The sequence below is a fragment of the Protopterus annectens genome, chromosome 3.part1 (assembly GCF_019279795.1).
Source record: "Protopterus annectens isolate FY-2018-M chromosome 3.part1, PAN1.0, whole genome shotgun sequence".
Lineage (NCBI taxonomy): Eukaryota > Metazoa > Chordata > Ceratodontiformes > Protopteridae > Protopterus > Protopterus annectens.
In genome coordinates this window covers 78,583,194-78,603,737 of record NC_056732.1, presented here as the reverse complement: position 1 = coordinate 78,603,737, position 20,544 = coordinate 78,583,194, and the positions used below count along the sequence as shown (strand labels likewise).

At 41.9% G+C, this 20,544-nt stretch overlaps 1 protein-coding gene across 1 annotated transcript in view; it reads left to right on the top strand.

Annotated features, from left to right (window-relative positions):
- TMEM65 (transmembrane protein 65) overlaps positions 1-20,544 on the top strand; it is a 712,146-nt gene that overhangs the window by 559,946 nt on the left and 131,656 nt on the right. The gene's annotated exons all lie outside the window — the stretch shown is intronic.

Genomic DNA, 20,544 nt, shown 5'->3' with positions numbered 1-20,544 from the left:
TTCAGAATCTTCTAGATACACAATGGCCTGTGGACAGTCCTCCTTGCAGTCCTCCAATGAAGGTCTGAAAGCTAGCTCAGTTTTTTTTTTTTTTTTTTTTTTTTTTTTTTTTAGCAGACATCATGCAATGCAAAAGTGGAGGAAATTATTGAGCTGCTGTGAGACCTATTTATCCATTACCCCATCACAGCACATTTCCTTTTAGGCAGTTGTAGTTCATGCATAGTCATAGTGTGGCTCTCCAGCAATGAGTTGGAGTCCAGGCTTGAGAAAGGTGTCCCTTAATGTATCCCTGCTCATGCAATGAGGCAGACATTAGCATTAGTTTAATCCCCCTTGTGTTCCATCCTCCTGTTCATTTGTCCTTTGCTGATACTGAATTTTGAAGGCCATTTTAATGCCTTGGCAGTTGATGACAGATATATATGGAGATAGTACTGTTGTGTAAATTCTTACCATAACAGCAGATGTCCTTCTCTTCACTGTTGCAATATTTGTTACAGAAGGGATGTCCCACTCTGGGCAGCCAGTCACTCAGTCAGTATAAGTAAACTAAAAGAGATCTTGTTTGCACTGTACGTCACATTTATGCTCCCCGCACAGAACGTAGGGTATAAAAGGGATGTACGGAAGCAGCTACCTTGAAATGAATTGCCGAAATGCAGAATAAATTAGAGTGTGCTGGTGGGAGGGAGTGAATACTGCAACAGTGAAGAGAAGGAGATCTAATGTTATGGTAAGAGTCTACACAACTGTACTATGTCTTTCTATATTACTGTTGCAATATTCTGCTTAGAAGGGAGAATAAAAAAGTTCAAGAAACAGAATGGGAGGTGGAAGGCTGAGAAGAGCCCTCAACAAACCCACATGAAGTGGTTTCAGGAAAGCCTGCTGTGGCCCTAAATAGCTTATCTAACTTATAATGCTTAGTAAAGGTATGCACTGAAGACCAAGTAGTGGCTACAGGGATGGAATTGGTGTCCAACCCCTTGAAGAAGGCACAGAAGAGGCAACAGCCCTAGTGGAAAGAGCTCTAACAGAAGCAGACAGATTTTTGCCATGAAAAGAATAACAAAAGGAAATGACCTTAGATATTCAGGGGGAGATGGTTTGCTTATAAACAGTCAAACCCAAAGACCTGGGATGAAAGGAAACAAAAAACTGATCAGACTTACAGATAGCCCTAGTTTTATCCAAATAGTACCTGAGCTGTCTGTGCAAATCCAAGGTATGCAGGACCCTCTCAGTAGCAGATTGAGGAGAAGGGAAAAGGAAGGGAGTTGCGCTGACTGATTCAAGGACAACTCATTGACCACCTTGGACATAAAAGAAGGATTAGTATGTAAGACCACCCTGTCCCCATGAAAAAAACAAAAAAGGAAGAATGGTCATAAGGACCTGGAGCTTAGAAACCCTCTGAGCAGGGCCTAAAAAAAGATAAGGCAGTGGATTTGTCACCAGAATCAGGGAAGACTGAGATAACTTGACAAGCCTGAGCAATCATGGCCAGAGCATGCCTGGTCATGTGGATCTGGTAAAGGCCACAGTAGAAGCAGTGTAAATGTTCTCTCCATTGCCTTACTATCCTTATCAGAAGGCAAAAGTTTGAAAGAGAACAAAAGTTTATAAGGTTTGTCAGAAGTGACTGACACCACAGCAGGATCAGCAGAAAGACATTTAAATAAAAATAGGTTCTATAAGGTTCATGAGGATTATCTGTCAGGTTTCTTATCAGCAGGAGGCTGAGAATCAGGAGACATGAAAGCAGCAGTGAAAGTATCTAAAAAGGCAGCTAACACAGGAGGAACTGCTGATGGTTTAGGAGTACCCATGTGAAACAAGTCACAATATCTTCTCTGAATATCAGACACTTGAGAAGAATCCCACGTAAAGAATTCCATCATCTTAGCAATTGTGCCCCCAAAGGTCAATTTCTCGAAAGGAGACTTAGGGTTAACAGACTTTTGTTCATCAGAACCATAAACCAAAGGCGAAGGCATCTGTGAAGAATAGGACAAAGACCCTTCACCAGACAGGGAATCCTCATCTGAGGAATCTGGTTCCCTAAACCATTTAGGAAGAGTTAGAGGTCCAAGGAGTAGCGGGTACTGAAACCCCTTGCGGAGGCTTTAGGGCCTTTAAGGCAGAGAATAAGCCCTGAGTAAATTCATGCCATTCCGTTTAAGGATCAATAGGACAAACCAAAACATGTTTCAGTTTTTGTCTTTTCATAAAAGGGGCATCAGCCCTAACAAGTGCCAGAGGTTCCGACTCTTGGTGAGATTTGAGAAGAGAACCAGGCATTTCCTTCCTGAACAATATCTGCAGAATCCCTTTAGAGCCTTCCGAGTTAATCAACCGCTGTTCCCCCTTGATATCCAAAGCAGATGCCTGCAAAGCTTCAGAGGACGTGCGAATAAAAGGATCCATAACAGCCTCCACTGGGGTCACAGCAGAAGAATCCGATATAAACACCGAATGACCTATAGCACTATTACCTGCTTCTAGAAGGATGTCCAGTGAAGGCTGGACAGCTAAAGAATATAGCCAAGACTTCTTGGCCGCCTTGTTACCTAGCGGGAGTATCTTGAGGTTAAAGGATTCTGCCATGGTACCCTGGGCTAACTGTCTAAGCCATTAGTTTTCAAGATTAATGACCAGGGAAGACAGGCAGTTTCTGAGTGTCTTAGGCTCACATGCCTTACAGATACTGCAAGAAGTATAGTTGTGGGAAGTACCCAAACAAAAAAGACATGGTTCGTGACCATTCTTATGGGGGAATTTGCATCCCACACTGACATTTTCCCCTCTTGGATGATATGAACTCTAGGTAGTGATATAAAATACAAGACCAATAAAGTAAAATGAAAAATAACCTCTACAGGGTACTTATCTGTTGTTAAATATTCAGTACAGCAACAAAGCATTCAAAGCAACTGGCAAAAATGATGTTCGGATTGGTGGTAAAAGAAGTTCGAGGTAGTTGCGTCTGTATGCCCCTTTTATTCCCTATGTTCTGTGTGGGGAGCATAAATGTGATGTACGGCACAAACAAGATGTCTTTTAAGCTTATTTATACCGGCCAAGTGACGGGCTGCCCAGGGAGGGACATCTCTTCTGTACCGAATACTGCAACAGTGATATAGAAGGACATCACCCTGTACAAGATAATGTTTCAAGGGTCTGGGGCTCCCCCTAATTCCACCCTCACCACACACACACACACACACACACACACACACACACACACACGCACCCAGGTTACTTGAATAATTAACAGCTTTCCAGAATGAACAGATTTGCTGAAAATTCAGACATCTGTTTAACAGGTGACAGTTCTGTTGTTATTCTGTTTAGTGTGCATTGCTGCCCGTATACTATATGAACTGGATTGTGCCTGTTCTATTCCTACTACGTTATAATCAAGTCTTAAGTAGTTTTAAGTTAGAGTGGTGAAAATATCAGAGATGCCTATTCTATATCTGAATCCATTTCAATTTGTACTTCATTTGCCAAATTCAGAATTCAGACAGATTCCATTTGGCTGAATGACCTACTTTCACTCTTGCTAGTGTATTTATACTGGAAGAGACTCCCTTTATCTCAGACTTGTTCTTTCATTGACCTGTATGACTATAAGCAGTGTAGCTGAGTTTTTTAAGTCTGGTCCCATCCTTGCCAAGTGCCAGTAATTAGTAAAGTCAGCTTTCCCAGAGTCTGAATATTTGCTATAGTGAACCACTTCATCTCAAAGTTTTTCATCTGAGGTTTCTTCTGTTATGAAGATGCTTAGGATAACAAATATTTTGCACTGGCATTTTATTTCCTTCAGTTTTCATTCAGAAAGTAATGCAGTGTGTGTCTTAGTTTAGGTGACTTCAGTAGTCTAGAAGCTGTCCAAAGAGATGCTGTCAATCTGCAGCAAATGCTAGATGTTCATCGTGTTACCCTGCTGCAGTCATCACACTAGGGTTATCCTGTCATCAGGCGGTCCCGCAGTCGGCCGGAATTCCAAAGTCTTGGTCCGGCATCGGTTGCTGTCGCCACTGCGCCAGGGGTATATATAATGCAACCGACGCCATTTTCTTCAGTCTTTCTTGCCGCGCGGTGCCCGAAGCAGAAGCAGTTCGCAAGTGCCGGTCGGCCGACTCCTGAGATTTTCGAATTCGAATTTCAGACCGAAGTCTTCTATAAAGCTAAGTACCCCGTTGGGGAAACTTTTCTTGCCTCAGACCGATGTCAGAAAAAGTTAACAATTGTATTTCTTGTGGGAAGCAAATACCTCATAAGGATTTTCATTCTTATTGCATACCTTGCCTAGGCCCAGACCACGTCGTCACTTCTTGTCGGTTTTGTGTTAGGTTTAATAAGCGTACTATTAAAAGACTCTTTGATTTCGTACGACACTACTTCGGTAGGAAATTTAACTACAACATGCCGTTGGAGCAACCGACTACCGACGTGCACAAAAAACGCAGGGATAAGGACAGGCAGCCCAGGCCTAAGCCAGATTCCGAGGCCTCGGCTGATCCGGTCTCCGGTCCTCAGTGAGGCTCCGACGCAGCCCCTGACTACCACAGATCTGGAACCCGAGACCGCTACGGAAATTTTGACGGAATGTACCAGGCCGATGCAGCCTTTCACTTCAGGCCCTTCCGACGACTTTGCTTCAAAAGACGTCGGTGCCACAGAAACGCCATCAGTTTCTGAAGGCGTTTTCAGACCGACGACTCTCACCATTAAAACGTTTTCTAAGTCGAAGACTCCTTCTAAAACTAAAAGGACTGCACTTCAGTCTCCTGTTCAAGGCCCTATGCTTAAGAAACAGATGCTCAAAATGGCTGAAGATTTAATTTCTTTAATCAGGGGTTCACAGCCCCCTCCTGACAAAAGGCCTAGACAAGAGGAAGATTTTGCTTCCTCTGAGCAAATGTCCATTTCTTCAGACTCCTCTGAGGACCAAGACTATTCCTTCTCTCCTTATGAAGATTCTGATGCTGAGGACTCTATTCCCTCAGCTTCTCCTCCTGAAGACTACTCCTTTGGGGAAACTTTACACACTATGAGGGAACATTTTCACTGGGAAGGTCAAGACTACTCTGATTCAAAGAAAAGGCTCAGAGAGTTTATTTTACTCCCCCAACACAGACCACTTGCCATCCCACCAGTTTTGGACATTGTGGATGATGTCTATTTAGAATCCAGTTTTAACCCAGACTCTCTACCTCCTGCTCCGGCTAAGCCTGACAGATACTACAGAGTGCCTGATTCCCACAAATTTCTTTACAAAAGTCCAGTAGCTGACCCAGAGATTATCTCCCAGGGTCCCAAGGGAGCTAAGGCTTCTATGGCTAAAAACCCAGTACCTTCTGAGAGGGATTCCAAAGCACTAGACAGGTGGGGGAAAAAGGTTTACACCTCAGCCACACTAGCTATGAGGGCACTGAATTGTCAATTTCATATGCTTAAGTATCAGCAATTTCTAATCTCTCAGTTAAAGCAAAGAATAACCACTCTCCCTCAACAATCTGAATTGAAAGAAGTACAGGATCTGTTGCATGCCACTGAGCAGGTGGGCAAACATACCTTACAATGTGGATTTGATTCTTTGGAGGCCTCCTGCAGAGCAGCTGTCACTGGGTCTGTTATATGTAGGCATACTTGGTTAAAGGAACAAACTCTGCCTGATTATGTTAAAGCAAAACTACTAGATGCTCCCCTACAGCAGGACGTTCTTTTTGGAGTTAAAGCAGAAGAAAAATGGAAGATAAGGCAAAATCTATGCAGACAGTCAAAGATTTCCTACAAGTACAACCCCCTCGCTTCAGCAGAAACTGGCCAACAAAAAATTGGTCCTTTCCAGCCACTGACAGACCGCAGAGGGGTAAATACAGATGCCCAAAGGGCAGAGGACAACCACAAGCCCAGTATAAACCTCGCCAATGGGACACTACAACACAGAAGGGAGGAGAAGACAGGTCTCAATCCACCAGAAGGCAAACTCAATGACTTGCACCTCATCTGGCCAAGCAATACTCTCTTGGCAGCCCCCTTAGGGGGAAAACTCGCACTTTTTGCAGACAACTGGCAGATAGTCACAAAGGACAAATGGGTCCTAGACATAATTTTACAAGGATACAGATTCCACTTTCACACCTTGCCAATGAAAAGAGGAATGCCAAACCTGCCACAAAATCAATGGGCAGAGGCACAAAAGCAAATTACAGCTCTCATGGACATGAGAGCCATTCAACTGGTACCTACTCGAGAGCAAGGCCAAGGATTTTACTCAAGACTCTTTCTAGTGCCCAGAAAGGACAATGCCTGGAGACCAATTCTGGACCTTTCAATTCTAAACACTTACTTACAAGTACCCAAATTCAAGATGCTAACACTACAGCAGCTACTTCCCATGTTGGGCAAGGAAGCATGGCTAGTAACGTTGGACCTCAAGGAGGCATACCTGCATGTCCCTATCAGACAAAGTTGCAGAAGATACCTCCGTTTCATTGCAGGTTCAACCCATTACCAATTCTCGGCACTGCTCTTTAGCTTATCTACTGCGCCCAGAGTTTTCACAAAATGCCTGGCACCAGTAATTGCATACTGCAGACAAAGAGGAATTCAAATATATCCATACCTGGACGACTGCCTCATCCAAGCAGAAAGCAAAGACATTCTCTTACATCATCTGGCCTTCGTAAAGCATCTACTAAACTGCCTGGGGTACACAGTAAACGAAAAGAAGTCAAAACTAGTACCCTCACAAAAAATGACATTCCTGGGTGCCAGCTTGAATACAATGGCCCAGAAGGCTTATCTTACGCCAGACAAGCAACTACAACTGACTCAATATTTCAAGACAATAGCAACAAAGACCCAATTAATTGCAAGAAAAATTCTGCAGGCTTTGGGCTTCATGGCATCTTGCATACTAATAATACCATTTGCAAAGCTGCATATGAGGAAATTACAGTGGTACCTAAAAAGCGTATGGTCTCAACACAGCCACAGCTTGGACACAATGATATCTCTCATACCCTGCCTACAACAGGAATTTCTATGGTGGTCACAGGCATGTCACCTCAACAAGGGTCAGCCTTTCACCTTGCCCCCAGCCAGGCAGACTATCACAACAGATGCTTCAGACTACGCCTGGTGGGCACACCTGTCTGGACAATGCATTCAAGGCCTATGGACTGCAGATCAAAGAAATCTGCACATAAATCAAAAAGAGATGCTAGCTGTACAGAAAGCTCTGACAGCCTTCAAGGATCTATTACATCTAGGACAACTTGCAATAAAGACGGACAATACCACAGTAATGTGGTACATAAACAAACAAGGGGGTACACATTCCTACCCTCTATGCAGACAAGCAATGATCTTATGGAACACAGCTCTGGCCTACCAAGTCCAGTTACAAGCTCAATTCCTGCCAGGACAGAAGAACACATTGGCAGACGACCTCAGCAGAAACATCAAAGATCCCCACGAGTGGAAACTAGATCCACAAATATTTGCAATGATAACTCAAAAATGGGGCCTTCCGAACATAGACCTGTTTGCCAGTCCTCAAAACTACCAACTGACAAAATTTTGTGCAAGGACCTTCCACCATCAAGCTTGGAAAGTGGACTATCTCTCTTTCAGTTGGAAAAACCTGACAGCATATGCCTTCCCTCCATTACCTCTCCTCACAAAGGTTCTTTTGAAGGTCAAAAAGGAGAGACCACTACTGATTCTCATAGCCCCAGACTGGCCACGCCAGCACTGGTACCCGCTATTGAAAAATATGGCCCACAGCCCACCATGGATATTGCCTCAAATACCCCATTTGCTCACACAACAAAACAAACAGATTCTTCACAGCCAGCTCAAAACTTTAAATCTGGCTGCATGGCAAATCAACTAAACATCCAACCAGCTCCTCTTTCAGAAGCAGTTCTGGAGGTTATTCTGGAAGCCAGGAGGCCAAGCACCAGGAAGGCTTATTCGGACAAATGGAAAAGGTTTTGTGCCTGGAACCAAGCTAAAGGCCAAGACACAATTCAGCCTCACATGCCTCACATTCTACAGTATTTAGCTGAGATGTTGCACAAAGGACTTTCCTTTTCCTCAATTAAAACCCATGCTTCAGCTATTTCAGCTCACTACAACACGGATCCACCTTTATTTTCACATCCTCTTCTAAGGCAGTTCCTCAGAGGGGAAAAAAACATTAGACCACCCAGGAGAGCTCCTACACCAACATGGGACCTCAACATTGTTCTGGAAAAACTAACACTACCTCCCTTTGAACCAGCTTTCTCTGCAGATCTTCAGTTCCTATCATGGAAGACTGCCCTGCTCCTAGCAATAAATTCAGCTAGGAGAGTCTGAGAGCTACAGCCACTAATGGCAGTGGAACCTTTCCTCATTTTTCATCAAGACAGTTTCTCTACGAACTAATCCTTCCTTTATACTTAAGGTGGTTTCCAGTGTAGCTTTAAATCAAACCATCCCCTTACCCACCTTCTTCCCCAATTCACAGAGCAAAGGTGAGAGACTCCTGCATTCCTTGGACATTCACAGGCAGCTTCGTTACTACTTGGTCAAAACTAAGGCTTTCAGAAAAACTGACCAGCTCTTTGTATCCTATGCTACAGCTTCTCAAGGATGGATAGGTCATTGCATACGTTTCTGCTATACCCATCATGGGAAACCAGTTCCTGCTACCATTAGATCCCACTCTACCAGGGCAACAGCTACCTCTACAGCCTTTCTCAGGGGGGTTCCAACCAAGGAAATTTTAGAAGCTGCAACTTGGAGTTCAGTACACACCTTTACCAAACACTATCACTTACCTTTTTACTCTAAGTCCAGGGCGGGCTTCGCCACTGCAGTTCTGCAGGGCCTTATTGCCTCCACTAACCCTCTGTGATACCTCCCCCCTACCTTAGCTTTGGGACTCAACCCAAGTGTGATGACTGCAGCAGGGTAACACAATGAACATAGTACAGTTTTGTACCTACCATAAATGTAGATGTTTGAGTGTTCACCCTGCTGCAGTCCAGGTTACCCTCCCTCCATCCCCTCTGATCTACTAGAAAAATCTCTTCTATGCCTTACTGATGTATTTGCTTATAGCTGAAGGGATTTTGTGTTTGTATAGTGTACACTCCATTTGGTACTAATTCTGACCACCTTTTTGGGGGCACCTGACATCTGGGGCAAGAAAAACTGAAGAAAATGGCGTTGGTTGCATTATATATACCCCTGGCGCACTGACGTCAGGGAAGAGGCGACAGCAACCGACGCCGGACCAAGACTTTGGAATTCCGGCCGACTGCGGGACCGCCTGACGACAGGATAACCCTAGTGTGATGACTGCAGGAGGGTGAACACTCAAACATCTACATTTATGGTAGGTACAAAACTGTACTTTCTTTTGCTCTCAAGACAGTGGACCATGGGCCAGATTCAATAAAGCGTACACTGAGTGTACACTGTTCTGAGTGAACAGACAACACAGACATAACGCACACCTTCTTCCTCCTAATTTTAGTTTTCCTACTGATATTCTGGGTTTATATTATAACATCGAAGTGTCAAAACTTCGAATGTTATAACATCGAACCGGAAACCTCGAAAACTGACGATATCGAAGCTGCGGAACATCAAATTCTTTCCCAGGGAAAGAATTCAGTGGGCCGTTTCTGCGGATTCGCTGTTTCCTCCACTGTGATGCGATCTTGGAGTTGGTATATTTAAGTGGGGGGGGGGCACAGCCCCCCACATTAGAAATAATTTGTAGTGTTTGTGTGTTTCGTGTTTTGTACTGGAATAGCGATTTTTTTTTTCTCCAGGGAAAAAAATTGCTGTTCTCAGTCTTCGGGGTTTTCAGCTTTCGTGGTTTTGGGTTCGATGTTATAACATTCGAAGTTTTGATGCTTCGATGTTATAATATAGACCGGATATTCTTGCAGCTTTAAATATTGACAGGGATTTGTAGAGGTTACCACAAAGTGTAGACTGCATGTATACTTAATGTAATCTTTCCGAGTGACTAGAAAGCACAAAAATGTGATAAGAATTTTATTGCGTACATATCGTGTATGCTTAGTGTACACTTAGTGTAGGCTTTATTGAATCCGGCCCCATACCTTTTCCTCATCCTTCTGAAAAAGAAGCAGTGTTAGAGAAACATTCCTAAGTTGTAGTGTTTTGTCATTTCTTCTGCCAGGCCTGCATCCCACAGGCATCAGCATTTAACACCCACACTTCTAACATAGTTCAATGCTAGGGATATTTGTAAAAGAATTTATTGCTTGTATGTTTTGCATTTTGGTATTTGAACTGTTTGTGTTATTTAGACGATTTTCACTCTTACTTCGTTGACTTGGTTTGGAAAAGATTGCTTTTCTTCCTGAATTTCCAGAGTGTTCTTTTTTCCAAGGAAACTGTCCTGAGCATAACTAAACTGTTATTGTTTGTTACCAGATTCCATCTTAATATAGTGTACATGATGACTAGGGTTGCCTCATCCATTTTCTGGCTTTGCTGAGCATTCTTGTTGAATCTGTCTTCTCTCCTTGGAGTGCTGAGGTAAAAGATTTCGGATGCCTATTCCAAATTTAAAGCCCTGTTATGGGTGCACAGGAGATTACTGATCTGAAAGAGACATAAGGTGCTATCTACTGCTGAGGTTGTGAGCTACCTTATTTAGCCCCAGATCTACTCCCATACTGTGCAGAGAAAAGCTTCTAAAGCAGCAGCAAAAGCCAGGAAAGCAGCAGGTCATTTATTCCCAGGTCCACCTCCTTTGTCTCCTTATAGTGTCCAGGACTTGACTTTAGTCTTGCAGCAGGTTCTTTTTCTGCCTGCATCAGGAACACTGCTGGATGGAGGTTTGCCCTGGCCTTGGAAGCTATTACCCTGTCCTCCTTGGTTCTGTTTGTACTCCACATGTGCTGGGCATGGAAAATGCTTCAGATCCTTCCCATATAATCCCTGTGTGTCAGCTTAGGTGGTTTCAGAGTATCTGATTGCCCTTTCCCAAGTGCTTTATGTAAAAAGAGTGATGGTGAGGGTGTCACATTGTCTGCAGTTGGCTACACCCTAGACTATTTCTTGTGTGTTCAGAAGGCATCGAATGAATGCTAGCTGGTTTTATATGTCTGCAGTTTTAATAAGCATGTGAAATATCTGATAATTTAGAAGGCCACTCTTTAGGAAACTATACCTGTTTTTTGTAGAGCTGCAGGATGGCATTCATTTGAGTGACTGATTTTACTAATGCATGTATTTGGAAATCAGATGGGAGATTTGTTTGCTTTGAGTTGGGTCCCAGCATTTGTGATGTAAGATGATGTCCTTGTGCCATTCCCATGCTCCCAGAATTTTTAGTAGGTGTTTGCCTTTGACCATGGAGGTGGTACAGTGTCACTGGCTCCTGCTAGTTCTCTTGCTTATATGACCATTTTGTTTCTCAATCTCAAGGGCTTCAATGAATAGTCTCATGACTTCATAAGAAGTTTATTTATGTATGTATGTATGTATGTATTTATTTATTGCATTTGTTGAATGGCAATGTCTGAATGGGCACAGGGTCCCCTTTTCAGTGGAGGCCCAGGGAGAAAAGCTCCAAATGATAGATATTCAAATTTCACAGGACCAGTAGCACTGTATATATGCAGACATATATTTCACAGGACCAGTAGCATTGTGTATATATTCAGACATAAATATCACAGGACCAATAGCATTGTATGTATACAGACACAAATTTCACAGGACTAGTGGCATTGTATACATAATGACATATATTTCATAGGACCAGTAGCATTGTGTATATACAGACATATATTTCACAAGACCAGTAGCATTGTGTATATACAGACATAAATTTCAGTGGATGCTTTTATTTTTTTTTGCTAGGCAGCAGCTGATCAAAGCAGGAGAAGGACTAGAAGTGATTGATCGTGTGAAGGTGGAGATGGAGAGAAGAAGACGATTTTATAGGTGAATATAAGAAGGGTGAAGTGAATAGGAAAGTCTGGGAGGTAGTAGTCAGTTATGGCAAGAGGGTGAGAGCAGAGACAAGAGTTGTGAGAAAGAGATGACTGAGGAGTAGTTGAAGTGTAGGAATATGTGTGGAATTATGGTCTAGGTACTTATCCAGGGTTAGTGTAGGTGCAGGGCCAGATATATTGCAGGTGTGACTTCAGCTTCTGTTGAGGTATGGGTGTTTTATGCTTTGGTGACATAGTTTGAGAACAGACTGTCATCATCTGTATTACTGGCTTTAGTGGTGGGAGGAGCAGTGTTTGGGTTGGGTGTAAGGGATCTGTTTGGTTTGTATGGCTGGTTGGTTTAGATTTCAGTTTGGCAGAATTGTCTAACAGTTATTTAACGTCTATAACTCTGTGATCACTACAAATCAAAGATAAAATATGACATGAATTAACAGTCATTTCCTTTAGTACACAAACCATCTCCAGTATGTTCTATTTCCTGGTAAGTTTGTTTATAATGTGCAACAATTGTTCCTATACATATGTTGTAAATAATTTCCTTACTAATAGAACCACAGAAAAATAAAAAAATCCAAACCACGAAATAAAAACGGAGACTAAGCTTTATTTGTAAATTGTTTTAAGACTGTTATTTTATTTCATATTGGATATGATGTTTAAGTGAAAGTGTAGTTATTCATTGACCTATAGGAAAAAGTTATCTTAAGTGAAGAGTAAACTTTTGATTGGTATGTGTAGTGATGTCATCTTTTACCAAATGACTCTGAAGAAGCCTACATTGTTACAAGGTGAAAGCGCTTGGTCATTGTGGTTTTTATTTTTTTATTTTTTTTGTGGTCTTATAGGTGTTTATTGCCTTTTGGCAGTTATTTTGTTAATTCCCTTACTGATGTTGTAGAATCAATGTTATTCCAGTCTGTTTCTGGTAACTTTATTCTCTCCTGTGTTTCATGCAAGAAATGTATGAATTTGTCTGTGTCATCAGCAGTTGACTTGGTAATCTGATGATCTTCTTTATTGTCACAGTTACACAATCTGCATTATTGGTGTTATTATTGAATATATAATAATCACAGGTCTCATAACTGTCTTTAATCCATATCAACCTCATAACACCTCCACCTGATTTTTGTTAGAATTTGTGTTGCAGTAAACCATTTATACCCTGACAGAACTGGTTTCCAGTCATTGCTCTTTAACCATGTTTCAATCTTATGTGAACAAAATAATTATGCCAGCAGAGAAAATCAATTTTTACTATCTAAGAACTGTTAAATTTCTGATCTGGCAAAATCCTGTCTTATATTATTCAAAAATGCTCCTCCCTCATCCCGACAAGTAGACTACCATCTTGTCTAAATACGTGTTCCCCAAATTAGGCTTGAACATAGTTTCATCTGGAATGTGCCAGTCGTAGACACATAACCTCTATAAGATTTAAGTACCTCTGCATAGCTTGCTGTGACTATTTTTCATTGTGAGTCTTTCAACATGCCAATTTGGATATCCACTCGGTGTGTAATCCATGTATGTACGTATGTGTTTTGTCAGTCAGTCTGTATACAGTGTAATGTATCTATTGTCTTTATACTCTAAAGCCAACTCTGATATTCACTATATATATGATGCATGTATATATTAGATTTTGCCCGTTACTCTGTGTATAATGTTAAGCATGTATTGTGTTTACAATTGTGCTGAGACTGAAATAGGTCTAATGGGATCAGTGCTCTACTCCTGGTTAAAATCAAAGTAAAATAAGCAAAATGTTTGTTTTATCTGTATATAGATGATAATAACATTTACTGTCTTGCCACTGCTGAAGGCGAATTATTTTTTTCCACTTAAGTAACTGTCTTTTGAGACTCAGAACAGCAAGCTGTTGAAGGTACAACTCCCGAAAAAAAGGACCAAAATTACAGGAGAAGAGTGAATTTTGAACATGGCTGTTCTCCTTTAAGCTTCTTTTTTTGCAGGGAGGCAGTCACCCGGCACCCTCTGATGGGAGGGGAGCAAGCCCCACAGACTTGTATATATGTTTATGTATATAAATATACATATGTACAGACTCTAGGGTTGCCATACCTTAGAGAAAAGAGAGTAGTCCTGGAAATGACCATCTCAGACTTAGTTGATTTAAGTCTGCTTTTTGGCCAGTCAGTCTTCATGTTTTGGGACTTGCTGTAGCATGTGCTGACATTTCAAATGGTTACCAGTTTCTACTGATTTAGAGTGAAAAATAGAAAATTAGAGCTGTAATGCAGTTTTTTTTTTCATGATCTTCTTCTTCTTTCGGCTTTTCCTGGTTAGGGGTCGCCACAGCGGAACTCCGGTCCGCTAATGATTGGCAGTAGATTTTTTACGGGTGCCGAGGTGCCAGCTCAACACCCAACCTTTAACGAAGGCACACCCATTCTACGCATGTCTTTCGAATGCCACATGATCTGGTTTTCCAGAATGTTTGTTTGCAAATGATCATTTTTAGAGGAAGCAGCAGTTTGTGAAGTATGAAAGCAAAACTAACCTTCATCCTCTTCCCCACTTCAAGCCAGGAAGACATAGCAGCAACAGGTGCAAGAGAGGAAGTCCTGCTGACTTCAGGTCTGCATCTTTTGGTAGCTGCAGTCTACATGCTCCTGTTGACAAGTGTGTTGTGCAGAGTTTCAGAAGCGTATCCCGCATCACCCCCATATTCCTTGCAAAGCATCTCATCAACTGCAGACTGTATTGTGGTTAGGTGAGTAACTCTTGATTAAAAAAAAAAAAAAAAAAAAAAAAAAAAACACAGGATGGGTTCCTGACTACCAAATGGAAGACTTTAACTTCAGACTTTTTCTGGATCCTAAAACTGCAGAATGTGAATAGCACAGTTAGAGCTTTTCAATCTGAAACAGTTTACAAAAACAAATTCAGGATAGTAAATCTGAAGACCCTTCACAGGACAAAATGTGTTTATGGCAAAATGGAATGTGAACAATGCCTAGGACCACATCCTAGTTGTGCCTTCTCACATAAAATGACTTAGATTCCAAGAAGCAGATAAAGGCTGCAGCTATTCCATTTGGGCTACCCACAACTCTGATACTGTTTAGAGAATAATTAGCTCTGCTTTTATATCTGAGGAAAAAGCACGTGACTATTTCCCGTCTCTAGGCAACATCTGATGGTAAAAGTCAAGACATCTTACAGCATCAGATAGCAGTGATTGTATTGTTTCAGTCTCGGTGCAAAACAACAAGATATAGCAAATCCAGTTTAATTCCAAACAAAGGAGTAAATTGTTCCTACTGGTATGATGACTACTTTACACAGATGCACTGTATTACTAGACTCGGCATAGGAGATGCTTTTCTTTCCCAAAGGCAGTACAAAAAAAAAAAAAAAACATGTTTTTAATGGGTGGAGGGAATTAATTCCAATGTCATTCCTAACAGCATGGCAATTCTTGCGGGCTCTTATATACATCATCCAGTATTCTGGTGCCTCCACATACAAGACTCTAAATGAGGAAACCCTTGTGAGTGCTGAAAAATGAATAGACTAAGGCTGCAGATTCTCCAGAAGCCACTATTCCGGTACAGAAATCAGGGAAAAAGGAACACCTTTGTTGACAGAACCCACAGAGCTTGTCAGTAGGGATGCTGTATGTTCAGCACAAGGCTCACAGCCACAGTATAATTTCTTTTCCATGCAAATCAGTCTCAGACAGACATATGGCTTTAAGACTTGATTTCCATAGGTTTTAAGAATCACTTAAACAGAGCTGGCTTTTACTGTAACCCAAGAAGAAAAGGAAGGCAGTTTGCATTGTTTCAGTTCTTTTTTCACAAGAAGCAATTGGGTGCTTGTTTGCCTGTCTATCCATCAAACAACTTCCAGAGAGTAAGTACTGATTGTAGGAACCTCATTGTTTATTACAGACTTGCTAATTTTATTGGATTGTCGTGTAGAGTGGTGATGTCCATCCGTATATTACTGTTGCAGTATTCCAAACTGTTGGGTCATCTCATCAAATAACCAAGATGTCCGTCCAGGGTACCAAAGCCAAAACCTTCCATAGAGCAATAAATTCGACTTATGACCTAAGCCTGTGGGTGTAAGGGTATGTAAGTGTACGTGTGAGCGTAAATCCTCATGTCTCGCACCCACTGGTCTGTTCTCTGCATGGTCATTGGTACTGTTGGCCTTCACTGATTCAGATGAGAGCTCGTTGGGGACCATTCCTTTCTTTTTCTCAGTTGTTTTACTGCTGTTTGCTCAGTTTGATGTCATCTAGGAGAAGAAAGTGTGATTGCAGTAGGCAGATTCTGTACAAAGATCTCCACTCCCATTGCCCTTTTTGCTTAATGGCGGAGCACGAGTGTAAAAACTGTGCAGTTTGGTAAGTCTTTCATCCAAAAGACCTTAAGAAGCTAACTTTCATTGCTCAACTCATATTTGGAAAAACAGCATTTAAAGTGCTTCGCCCAAGTTAAAAAATGACAGACCCTTCTACCCATTCATAAAAATAAATTTAAGAGGCCTATACCTATTTCGCTGCTGCCCAGTCAGACTCAGGTGTACCCACTGAGGCTTTAGAACCCATGGTACACCCAACAACAATTCAGGCTCCCATTACAGTGACTCCAAGGGAGGCCAGTATGATGTCTGAAGTTTGCACACCTGAATCAACTGTAGTTACAGTTGATGGTGAGAAGGGGAAACCCTGCATTATGATTTCATATGGACCAAAGGGCACATTCTCGTTAGAGACGAAATCCCAGGATTAATAATTGAAGTGCGTTAGGGGTTCAGAGCTTCCCAAGATTAGTAAAAGTGAATGTTGCACCAAAGAAAAAGAAACAGAAAACCAAAAATGTTTATTTCTGTCAGATGTCCCATGAAAAGGAGTGGAATGACTTCTCTCAGCACCTGTTTAAAGCCATTATGGCATTCAGGCCTCCCTCCCTCACAGGGCTTTTACCCAACTTTAGGTTCTCCTACCACTCCTCAAAAGAGTCCTTTAGAAACGTTTCAGATGAGGAAAAGGATGACATAGATTCTGATGCACAGTTTTTGGCATATTCATCACAGACCCATTCTCCGTGTCCAGTGGGTTTGGAAGATGAGGATGGCTTTTCCCCTGATTCCCCAGAGGAGGAAGGTTCATTTGGGGAAACCTTTGTCAGTGTTATGAAACATTTTGAATGACAATCCAAAGAAATTTCTTATATTCAACAAAGGTAGTATAGCGTTGTGGAAGTTGACACCCCCTTATGCTCTTGTACCACCTTTTCTAGAAGCCTTCCTGGATGCCTTTGTATTACTTTCACAGCAGCTGACTCCCAGCCTCCCAGCCTCCAGTCCCTTAAAGTTCTGATAGATTTGACAAGGTCCTTGAGGAATTAAAATTCCTGTGCAAACACCCTGTGGCAGATCCATCTATCTTTTCCTTGTCTACTGACAAGCCCTGTCACTGCCTAATGCTAATGCTCTCCTATCTGATAAGGACAGCAGGACAATGGACTGTTTGGGTAAAAAAGGTTTGTACATATTCCGCTCAGCCTTTAGAGCTCTTAACTACCAGCCCAGATGACCAAATACTTATTATATATCTTGACTAACTTGAAAAAAGTATTGTCTGCACTGGATGGATCAGGAAATAAGCAACAGGCCTTAACTATGATGGCTCAGGCTTCCCAAGTGGCAAAGGCACAACATTAAATGTAGCTGCAATACAGTAGATCCTTCTTCCCGAACAGCTGCAACAGGCTGTGTGATCAGGAGGCTTGCATGGTTACATTCTCAGCCCCTTTCAGACGATACTTTAGCAAAACTGTTAGATTTTCCTTGTAAACAGGGATTTTTTGTTTGGTCCAGAAGTTGATAGTCTTTTCAAGCAACTGCCGGAGTAAGGGCAAACTCATGAAAGACTGTAGACAGATCTTAGTTTGTTCAATTGCCAGATACCAAATGAATTGTCCTACCAAGCCCACTTCTTTTGCCTAGGGAATCTAGGCCTTTCCATAAGGCCAAGCAAATACCTAGTAAGAGATCTTCAGATAAACGTGAGAGGAACTCTAGATCTGGGAGGCCTCACTACCCAGAGAAGTCTGTATGACTGTCCTCTGCCCCCTTCCTTGCCCCTCTTCAAAAGTCTCTCTTCTTCCCTAAAAAAATGGTTACTCATCACAGCAGACAACTGGATCCTTTTTGCCATTCAACAGAATGACTTGGAAAAAGCTTCCCCCATTTGCAGGCATTCCCTACCTCCTCACAACCATATTCAGCTGGTCTCTGCAATCAGACAAAGTCTAATCCGACAGAGTAAGATAAAGCCATTTCTCACATAATATATAGGAAAAGGGTTCTATCCCAGATTGTCCTTTGTACCAAGAAAAGAAGGAGACTGGAGACCAATTCTGAATCTCTCCACTTTCAGCACTTTTCTACAGTTCCCTTCTTTGAAACATTATCTCTACAGACCCTATTACCTCTCATTTTACATCAGACCTTCATAGCATCCCTCAGCCTAAAGGATGCATATCTTCACATTCCTGCCCACTCTGGTTTCAGGAAATGTTTTAAGTTTTCTGTTGGCTGATCACATTTTCAGTTCTCTGCTTTGCCCCTTGGGCTTCTTACAGCACCAAGAGTCATCACAAAATGCCTTACCGTCATTGCCTTCTGCAGCACACAGGGAATACAGATATTCTCTTACTTGGATGACCTGTTAATACAGTACATATTCTTGACATAACTCAACTCAGTTAAACCCTGTCCCTTCTTGAGGGCTTGGGATTCACAATTAACCTCAAAAGGTCTGCAGTAACCTCAACCCAAGAAGTTGTTTTCCTGAGGTGCAGACTAAACACCAAACTGAGGCAGGTGTTCTTACCACCAGACAAAGAAGACTTCTTGTCTTGTCTCTCTAATCTCCTCCCCCATCCTGTACAGCAAGGGAATTCCTCAGAATTCTTGGACTCATAGCTGTGACCATACCCATGGTTCCTTTTGCCAGAGTGCACATGAGGAAGATCCAGTGGTACCTGACTTCCACATGGTCCAACATTTACATCCACTAGATGCACTTCTTCCACTCCTACCTTGATTAAAGAAGGAGAGCCTTTGCTGGATAGTGCAAATAAAGCTCAGCACTGGCCTACCTTTAAAATTGCAAACACCTAAGCAGGAGCTGAGCACAGATGCCTCCGATGATACATGGGGGTCTCTACAGGCAACCTGAGAGTTCAGGGACCGTGACCAAAAAACATAAGAGCAGAATACACAAGTCTGAAGGAAATGAGAGCTCTAGTATAGGCTATAGAAACCTTCAGCCACCATTGGAATGCATGTCCTTTAAGAGTGTTCACAGACAACATCACAGTCATGTGGTAAATAAAAAAGCAGGGGGCACCAGGTTTTACCATCTGTGCTGACTGACTCTTTTAGCTTAGGATCAGGCCAAGAAAGCAAATCTGTCTCCAAGCAGTTTACATTGCTTCATTGGACAATAGCTTTGCATGCAGTTTAAGCAGATGAAGAAAATAACCCCACAAATGCATGCTAAAGGGGAAACTTTGCAGCCAAAGTCCACAAATGGGGGTTCCACAGATAGATCTTTTTGCCTCCATCAACAACAACTAACTTCCACTTGACTTTCTGTCCTCAGTCTTGGAAAGTGGATGCAATGTCCTTTCCTTGGAAAGGAAATTCTCTTTATGCCTTTCCTCTTCTTCCCATGATCTTAATAAAGATAGAAAAGGAATGCCCAGAGATCGTACTGGTGACTTCCTTTTGGCCAAGACAGAATTGGTTCCTCCTCCTATTCCATTTAGCCAAGGGCCATCGCCAGAAACGTTGCTCCATAGTGGACTTGCTCACGTAGTAGAAGGGCTCTCTTTTTCATCTGAACTTACAATCTCTCAACCTTACCATAGTGATGTTAGGATTCTGATCCCATTTAAACACTAGTTTTCTGTGTACATGCTGAAGGTTCCACAAGAGGCAAGGTAACTTTCCACCAGAAAATCTTAAGTAGCCAAATGGAAAAGATTTATGATATGTGGCAAAAAAAAAAAAAAAAAAAAACGGGACCCAGTTCAAGCTGACACCCAACTGGTTATCTCCTATCTATGTGTGTGTATCACCTATCTATGTGAACTACTGAAATCTAGTCTAACGTACTCATCTGTTAAGGCATAGATTTCAGGTATATCTGCTTGTCTACCTCTGGATCTCCCCTCTTTTTTTAAACTAGAAATATCTTTATTGAATTATTAGTTATGACATAGACAATCATACAGTTATATAAATGAAACAAACCATATTGACATATTTTCAGTTGCAAACATTACATATAATCTGTACAGTCATTGTCATTTAACCATTACTTAGCTCATTCAATTCTTGCCTTCCCTTAAACCTCATTTCTCCTCCAAAACATTATTCTGCATGTATTACTCCCACAATTCCCATTTTGTATATGTAATTTGCTCCTACTGTTTTATAAAGATCCCACTTCCAGTTCTTTTATCTCTGTTACTAT